The sequence below is a fragment of the Bison bison genome, unplaced genomic scaffold (assembly GCF_000754665.1).
Source record: "Bison bison bison isolate TAMUID 2011002044 unplaced genomic scaffold, Bison_UMD1.0 scf7180017860177, whole genome shotgun sequence".
Classification (NCBI taxonomy): domain Eukaryota; kingdom Metazoa; phylum Chordata; class Mammalia; order Artiodactyla; family Bovidae; genus Bison; species Bison bison.
The window spans coordinates 14,980-23,891 of record NW_011490749.1 but is presented as its reverse complement, the minus strand read 5'-3'; the positions used below and the strand labels follow the sequence as shown (position 1 = coordinate 23,891).

Here is an 8,912-nt window from a genome sequence, read left to right as displayed (position 1 = left end):
ACGTGAACCGTGAACTTCCTGATGTTCAAGCTGGTTTTAGAAAAGGCAGAGGAACCAGAGATCAAATTGCCAACATCTGCTGGATCATGGAAAAAGCAAGAGAGTTCCAGAAAAACATCTATTTCTGCTTTATTGACTATGCCAAAGCCTTTGACTGTGTGGATCACACTGAACGTTACGTTCCATCAGATTAATCCACAATGTCAGTATTTATAAATTTATTATAAATATAGCAAAAGTCACTCAGTCGTGTTTAACTCTTTGTTCAACTATACAGTCCATGGAATTCTCCAGCCAGAATACTGACATAGGTAGCCTTTCCCTTCTCCAGGGGATCGTCCCAACCCAGGGGTCGAACCCAGGTCTCCCACATTGCAGGCGGATTCTTTACCAGCTGAGCCACAAGGGAAGACCATGTGGTATCCACGCAAGGCAGCAGATATTAAGTTTCCAGCTATCTCATTGAAATCTGTGTTCTATTTTAGAGAGTTTAAAAAGTCAAATATAGCTGTGTTAGCTACAATTCCATTAGATGAGTCCATGTAAGAGATGACTTCCTAACCTCCAAGTGACTAACTCTCCTCCCGTGGAATACAGTGACTTGCTTTTCAAGTGAAATAGGGTGGAAGTGGTGCTGAATGTCTTCCGAGCAGAGATCATGAAAAGGTGCTCCCTGGGGAGAGCTGACCAGCTGTGATGTGGGGAGGACAGAGAGGCCTCCACAGGGAACTGAGCCCACGCCCCTCAGCTCTCCCCAGGACACACAGCAGCACCAAGGTGTGTCAGTTGGGTGTGGCTGGAAGCAGATACCTCAGCCCAATTGAAATCCTGGGTGCAACCCTGGGAGGCCCTGAGCCAGAACTGCCCACCAGGCCCACTTCTCCATTCCTAACTCACAGCAAGTGTAAGATAAATATTTACTGATTTACTGACGGAAAGCGAAGACAAACTAAAGAGCCTCTTGATGAGGGTGAGAAAGCAGGGTGAAAAACTGGCTTAAAATCCAACATTCAAAAATGAAGACCATGGCATCCAGTCCCATCACTTCATGGCAAACAGATGGGGAAACAGTGACAGATTTTATTTTTATGCGCTCCAAAATCATTATGGATGGTGACTGCAGCCATGAAATTAAAAAACACTTGCTCCTTGAAAGGAGAGCTATGACAAACCTAGAGAGTATTAAAAACCAGAGACATCACCTTGTTGACAAAGGTCCACATAGCCAAAGCTGTGGTTTTTCTAGTAGTCATGCACAGATGTGAGAGGTGAGCCATAAAGAAGGGTGAAGGCTGAAGAACTGATGCTTTCAAACTGTGCTGTTGGAGAAGACCCTTGAGGGTCCCTCGGACTGCGAGGAGACAAACCAGTCCATCCTAAAGGAGATCAACCCTGAGTGTTCATTGAAAGGACTGATGCTGAACATTTTGGCCACCTGAGGTGAAGAGCCGACTCACTGGAAAAGACCCTGATGCTGGGAAAGATTGAGAGCAGGAGAAGAGGGCAGCAAAGGATGAGATGGTTGGATGGCACCGCCAACTGAATAAATATGAATCTCAGCAAACTCTAGGAGATAGTGAAGGACAGAGAAGCCTGGCGTACTGCAGTCCATGGGGTCGCAGAATCAGACATGACTTAGTGACTGAATAACAATCAGTGTTTTAAGTCACAAAGTTGTAGGGCATTTATTACACAGCAATAGATTAATACCACAGCAACAGAATGAAGAAAACAAGGTAACAGAAAACTCTGTAGGGGTCGTTTAGTCTAGGAAAGGATTGAAGGGAATGTGAAGACCACCTAAGAACATCTTCCTTCCAGAACTGGAGCACTGAGAGCATAGCCAAGCCACAGGGCAAGTCCTTACCTGGGCTGTCAGTGGGACGGGTTTAACAATCAACCGTAAACCACAGACACACACAACATGATTCTCACAGCTGTTAAGTAAAACCAACCAAAGTATAAAACCAGGCAAACATGTTAGAAGTCATGGAGGTGAAGGGTTAAGTAGGGGCTGAAAGGAAGAAAGCAGCAGGCTTCTGGAGGGCCATCGCTTCAGTTTCTGATCTGGGCACTAATTACCCAGTTAGTGAAAACTCATTGGACTGAACAGGTAGACATGTGCACCTGGCTAAATGTAGATTTCAATAAGACGTTTTTAGAGATAAAATACTATTTATTATTGCTATTAGGAATAATAACCCATAATTAGTGCTTTTCTTCAACTACAGGCCTCTCATAAAAAAAATCTGACCACCGTAAAACAATTAGGCAGTTTCACTGTATGCATTAAAACAACTAAAAAAAAATCCAGAGCTTCCCAGGCGGCTCAGGGTAAAGAACCGCCTGCCAATGCAGGAGACACAGGTTCAATCCCTGGTCCAGGAAGATCCCACACGCTGCAGAGCAGCGAAGCCCACGCGCCCAGAGCCCGTGCTGTGCAAGGAGAGGTGCTGCCGCGGTAAGGACTCAGCGCACCAGACAGAGAGGAAGCCTGAGCAGCAACAAAGACCCAGCACACCAAAAATAATTAAAAAGAAAAAAAATCCAGTTCATACTAACTCCAGAAGCAAAGAGAAGAACGCTTTCCAGGCAGACAATCCTAAAACCCCTCGGGGGAGGAAGTGCCCGTGTCCCCACCCCCACTCGTCAGAGGAGGGCTGGCCGCTCCCACCCTCTCGGCACACGCTGTCCTCTGGCGACTCACTCTCTGCTCCTCTAAGTGGCAGTGGGACCTGAGGGCAATGCCCACCTCCTCCCCTCAGGGAGGCCGTGAGCCTCACCTGCAAGGCCACCCCAGGTAAGTGCAACTAAGAGGCCAAGGCTGGAGGCCCCGCTGTGGAGCGGAGGGGAGCAGAAGCCTCCCGAAGCTGCCTGCTGGACCCCGAGGACCAGAGTGCATACGAAGGCTTGCCGTTGCTTTAGTTGCTAAGCCGAGTGCGACTCTTTGTGACCCCATGACTGCAGCCCACCAGGCTCCTCTGTCTATGGGATTTCCCAGGCAAGAATACTGGAGTGGGTTGCCATTCCCTTCTCCAGAAGATCTTTCCAACCAGGGATGGAACCCCCATCTCCTGCACTGGCAAGTGGATGCTTTACCACTGATCCAGCAGGGAAGCCCAGCTTCTATGCTGACCCTTAAAAAAAAAAGATACATGGAAGACATTAAACCACATCTCGCTGTGTCACCCCACGGGGGCCACACCTGGCAGCATATGAGCTCGTCTAACTAGAAAATTCACCGCGAAGACTTCGAAAATCCCACTAAAAACTTACAGAACACAAACAAAACGTTCCTGTGACACTAACACCGCAGATCAGCTGAGCTTCAATTTAAAAGTAAACAAAATGCTCTTTAGCGTTCAGTGCTTGATGTCATTAACTAACAATGGTGATACCAGATGACCATTTAAGAAGTACTGTTACTACTGTCTTTGCACAAAGGGAAAACACACACCTGTATATACACACAGACCTCTAACTGTAAGCTCCCTACAGTACTCATTAAGGTTCCTCTGAGGTAACAGTTTTATTTTATTCATATTTTCATCCCAGCAACTGCTTAAGACACTCTTTATTGAGTCGCATCCATTTCAGCCCCCAAATATTTAGAGCTGACGGATAGCACACCAAACACGAGCACAAAACTCAAGGAAACAAGCTCTCCACTTCATACAGGTTAGATTGCAACTATCAAAAAACCAGAAAATCAGTATTGATGAGGATGTGAAGAAACTGGAACCCCTGTGTGCTGCTGGTAGGAATGTATAATAGTGCAGCTGCTTTTAAAAAAAAAAAAAAGGCAGGAGGACTGCCCTGGCAGTTCAGTGGGTAAGACTCCTACTCCCGGCGCAGGGGGCCCAGGTTCAATCCTCATCCCAGATGCCACAACTACGGGGTAACTAGATCCCCATGCCACAGCTAAGAGCTCACACGCCGTGCCACCGCTGACTCTGCACAGCCAAAGAAGCAAATGCTAAAGAAGACGGAAAAAGGACCCACGGCCGGCCCCGCAGCTGAGCATGGAGAAACACCTCAGAGAATGTCTATCCTACTTGCTTTCCGACGATGGGACCTCCAAGAAGTGAACGAGAAAAGAGAGGCAATAGGGGAGAAAGGGCATCTCAGCGTTAGGCAGGCAAGGAGGCGGAGCAGGCTGGATGCCTGGGAGGCAGCTCTAGGTGTCTGCTGGGGAGTCGGCTGTTTCTGACTTAGCAGGAGTGTTAGTGTAAGAGGAGGAATGCATTACAGATGGTTCCTTGGAAAACGCAGCCTGGATGCTCTACATGAGAATCTTTTTATAAATACTTGAGAATTGAGAGCATACAAATTAAATTCGTAGGAATGGCTTCTCAGCTATGGCGAACCACCAGCAGCACATCATCAGGGACACTATTAATACCAAACTTTGTTCGCAGTCTGTGCACTGAAAACCGTTCAGAAACTGGGGCTTTTCTGTTGCTCATCTAAGCTGGTCTCACGTCTCTGAACTTCAAAGAGCATAAAAGAGACATCTTCATGAGAAGTTAAATTGCCAGTTGAGGAAAGCTAGGAATCTGAATCCAGATGCGCTTCAGGTCTCGCGTCTCTACAGCTGATACACACTCCTGCTGGCCCTGCCTTTCCAAAAGGGGGCACCAATGCCAGCAAGTTCCAGGGAGGGCAGGAGGGAACGCGCCAGCAGAGGTAACCAGTGCAGGTGTGTGGAGGAGATGTGCCTGAGAGGAAGGCGGACTTGAGCAGGGCCCAGGGCTTCTCGGGGAGACACAGCCGGAGTCTCACCAGGACGGTCCTCTGGCGCAGCCGTTCAGCACTCCTGCCTGCACCACATACACACCGAAGGTCAGTAACGCCCCCAACCCACCCAACAGCCAAATCAAAACAAAACCCATGTGCAATTTAAAATGCTGTTGGAGAAGCGGTAAAAACCACAGGCTCTGAATACCCTGGCGTAAGCAGAAAGAGGAGAGGAAGAGCACAGCGGGCAGAGAAAGCACGAGAGATAAGGGAGCACGAAACGTGATGAGGGACTGGCAGGAGAGGGCATCCTCTAATGACTTTCACCTGCAGAATCAAGTCTGAGCTCAGGAAACAACATCCTTCAGAGTCTGTCTCAACTCCAAGCTTTCTCCCGATGGCGCCCGACTGCCATGCCGCCTTCCTAGACAACTCCAGGCTTTCCTGAGCTGATGTGCTGATTTCACACCTCCGTGTCTTTGCATGTGCAGCTACCTCGACTTAGAATGCACTCCTCAAAGCAAACTCCCAGCCAGCCATCAACACCCAGTCGAGCTCGTGAAGCCATACCAAGCCCCTCATCACTCGGGCCTTCTTTCCTCCCCAGAGCGCTGCACGCACGCCTTCTGCACAGCGCTGGTACATTCTCCGTATTATGCCCAGCTCCACCCACTATCTGAACTAAGAGCTACTCCAGGGCTGGGATCATGTGAATCTTGGCATATAACAGTGCTCAGAAGTTTCCTAGTGAATGACCTTGCCAGAAAAGTTTTTTAAAAGGCTAAAACATGACACAAGCAAAGAGCAGACAACAGATATTTCCTGTTACTGTCAACTCAGATCTCTGGTCGAGTATCACTTAGGAACAGACAGACAGGGATGCCCTATCACTTGCAAGCTGGGTGTCCATGATCGCACTCACTAACCTCTGCCTCGATTTCCACCACTGTGGTTGTGAGGACTTATCAGTGTATGCAAAAAAAAAAAAGCAAAATGCAACACAGTGTCAACTAAACCGGAGATCTACTAGTCTGCCTTCATCACAAAAACCACAGGACAGGGTCTACACCATCAGGAGCGTAAGCACAATGAGACTTTGATGGAACCACCTGGGGGTTTTTTGTTTGTCAAGGTCTCACATTTTTATGACTAAGCCAAAGCACTAGCACAGAAAGACACAAAGAAAATCAGTTTCCAGTGAAACAGGTCCAGCTGTTCAGACAGCAGTGCTGTTCAGAACGACATGGTGATGAAGCGACCTTGACACAGCATAAGCAGGCGTGCCGCCTCATGTGCGAGGCTCCTTACAGACCCAGCGTGGTGGTTCTCCAGTGTCTTCTCTTGGGAGTTGTCCCTGATTTTATCATCAGTTTTCACTCGAATTCGTTGGGGAATGGGACAACTCTGTTTCTTGGCCTGGAATCACTTGATTCTGAAAGTCTTATGAGAAGACACAGTGAAGAGCAAACTCAACCACACACAGGATGGCGGGGAGGAGGAGTGAGCCCATCTATCAGGGGAGCTGAAAGTCAACAAATCCAACAGCGTCTCTTCCAGCTGCACGGCATTCTCTACCATGTTCAAAGCAGTCCCCAGGGACCCCGGCCTCCGCGGGCTCCTCTGACAGTGCACATACGGTCCTCTGGTCTCTGACCACGCTTCCTCTGTCCTTTTCTGAAACTCGCCCTCTAAAGACACTTAAAGTCAGGCATTCCTTAAGCTCAGCTCTCATTTTTTTTCTCATCTTGTCCACTCTCGAGGCTTCGATTCGTATCTCTATGGAGATGATTCCATGATCTCTCGGTCACATTCAGCAAGTGTTTCAAATTGAACTTACCCGAAACACTTATCTTACTTAGACAATTAAGCAAAGAGCTTCAATGCTCCTCTTTCACACCATGTTTTTCCTTTTTTCCTGATTCTTATACCTCTCACCACTCCTCAACTCCCTCTTCTGCTCATCTCTTAAAAGGACTCTTTTGTTACCTTCTTGGTATTTCTATCTCACTGCTTCTTAACCTTTCTGGGATAACGGAGCTTTCGAAAATCTAATGAATGTTCTGCGTTGTTTACTAAAAAGATAAAAATACAGAACACATGCATGCCACCTCACCCATGACCACCAACGAGAATCTGTCATCCACTGGAGACTGTCACTGACCCAAATCTTCACCCCCATATTCTCCTTCCCTCTTATTTTCAAGATGCCTTCTGGATACAGCTTATATGGCCTGCTGCATCACAAACTTAACAATTTCAAACCAGAAATCACTGTTTCTCCTTAACAAACCTCTGCTGATGGCATTCCTTCTCTCGTAAGGGCACCGCCATCCTCCCAGGCTCCCACCTAGAAGACTTGACATTAACAACTAAATGCTGCATCACCAAGTCTGCTCTCAGAAACCGCTCTCAAATCCAGCCCCACCTCTCTCGGCCTCTTGCCCTTCAAGACGTCGTAATCCTTTGCTTCATCCCACACCTGCCGTGATCAGAAGTCCACCACTCTTCTGACAAGAGTTCCATTGCTGACTCTGTCTTTGCAAAGGCTCTCATCTCCATCTGCTGTAGTCCTCGCCTGCTATATTACTTTACCTCTAGAAGGTTACGACAGCCTCGTTGATTCCCCACCCATTTTTTTCCCCCGTAATTTCCACCAGGGTTGACCTATCCCCCTCCAAGCTCCAAAACTGACCATGCGCCTGCCTCTTTTTAAAAACACTGATGCATCTTCAATCTGCAAATACACAACCAAACTCAGGTCTGCCTTTGGCGTCTTCTAGTCTGCCACCTACATACTTTGCCAGGATTAGATTCCGTAGCTTAGACTGTCAGTGTCAGCTATTATCTTTCTTTCTTTTTTTTTTAAGTACGGAACACTTCACGAATTTGCGTGTCATCCTTGAGCAGGGGCCATGCTAATCTCTGTATCATTCCAATTTTAGTATCTGTGCTGCCGAGGCGAGCACTCAGCTATTATCTTTCTATCAAAATCACACTCACTCTTTTTTTTGGGGGGGTTTTATTTTTTTTTTAATTTTATTTTGTTTTTAAACTTTACAATATTGTATTAGTTTTGCCAAATATCGAAATGAATCCGCCACAGGTATACTCACTCTTAAAGGCCCAATTCAAACTCCACTCTTCATCTTTGTATCTTCTACATGAGGATTAGAAGAAGGACTCTGCACAGAAAAGGCAAATTCCTAAGGAACTGATTCAGGAAATGAAAGGGAAAAAAAAAACTTTTCCCTGAAAATATTAAATCTTTCTGGAAGCTGTTTTTTTTTTTTTTTTAATATTACTATTCAAATACTAACATTTCAATCAAGAAACCCTCCTTAAACCCAGCATTGTTAACCAACATTAAAGACTAATAATGTACAATGTAGATTAAATTATTAAGTAAATATCAACCTCAAAATAAAAAGGTATAATCTAGACCCAGGATTCTAATTCCAGTAGTATCTGTACTCTGATCTTAAGAAAGGAACATCACAGTAAGAAGACTTAATGCTTCACCTGATAAGAAACAGAAGGTCAAGTAAGTCTACAGCAGCGATAGAAAGCCACCAGACCTAAATCAGCTTCAGATTAGTAAAAATTCTTATCAGATTAAAAAAAACTTTCAACTGAAATGTCATAAAACTATTTTTAGTCGTTATTTTAAAGGGCTGGAAGGTGTCTGAACCTCTCACAGAGGGACATGTTCAGCGGCATACTTCCCAACAAGTGAAACAGCAATGAGATGTACCACAGAAACAATGCTGCGGGCAGTATATTCTGCTATGTTCTAGGACCTTTTTTCTTTTAAGCCTGACCTAATTCAAATTTTCTCTTCACTCCTAAGCCTTGTGAGTTTGTGTTAATTTCAGTTGGACACAGTGAAGCATTTTGCTTCCAAAAAGAATGAACATACTCAAGATTAATTGGAAGACTTTAATTGAAAATCTTTTTTGAAAAAATGTTAACTAATACTTAGCAAAAATTGCCCTCTATGGTATTTATAAAACTATGATCATTCAAATTTGAATACATTTTTGAAATAGAAATGTTTATAACAGTAGAACAAGCTAAAATCCTAAAATTAGACATTACATTAAGGAAAGCAAGGGCTCAGACGGTAAAGAATCCACCTGCAATGCAGGAGACCCAGGTTGGATCCCTGAGCCGGGCAG

At 45.7% G+C, this 8,912-nt stretch overlaps 1 pseudogene; it reads right to left on the bottom strand.

Moving 5' to 3' along the window:
• Positions 1-3,809: 3,809 nt before the first annotated feature.
• Positions 3,810-7,759, bottom strand: LOC104982469 (annotated as a pseudogene).
• Positions 7,760-8,912: the final 1,153 nt, after the last annotated feature.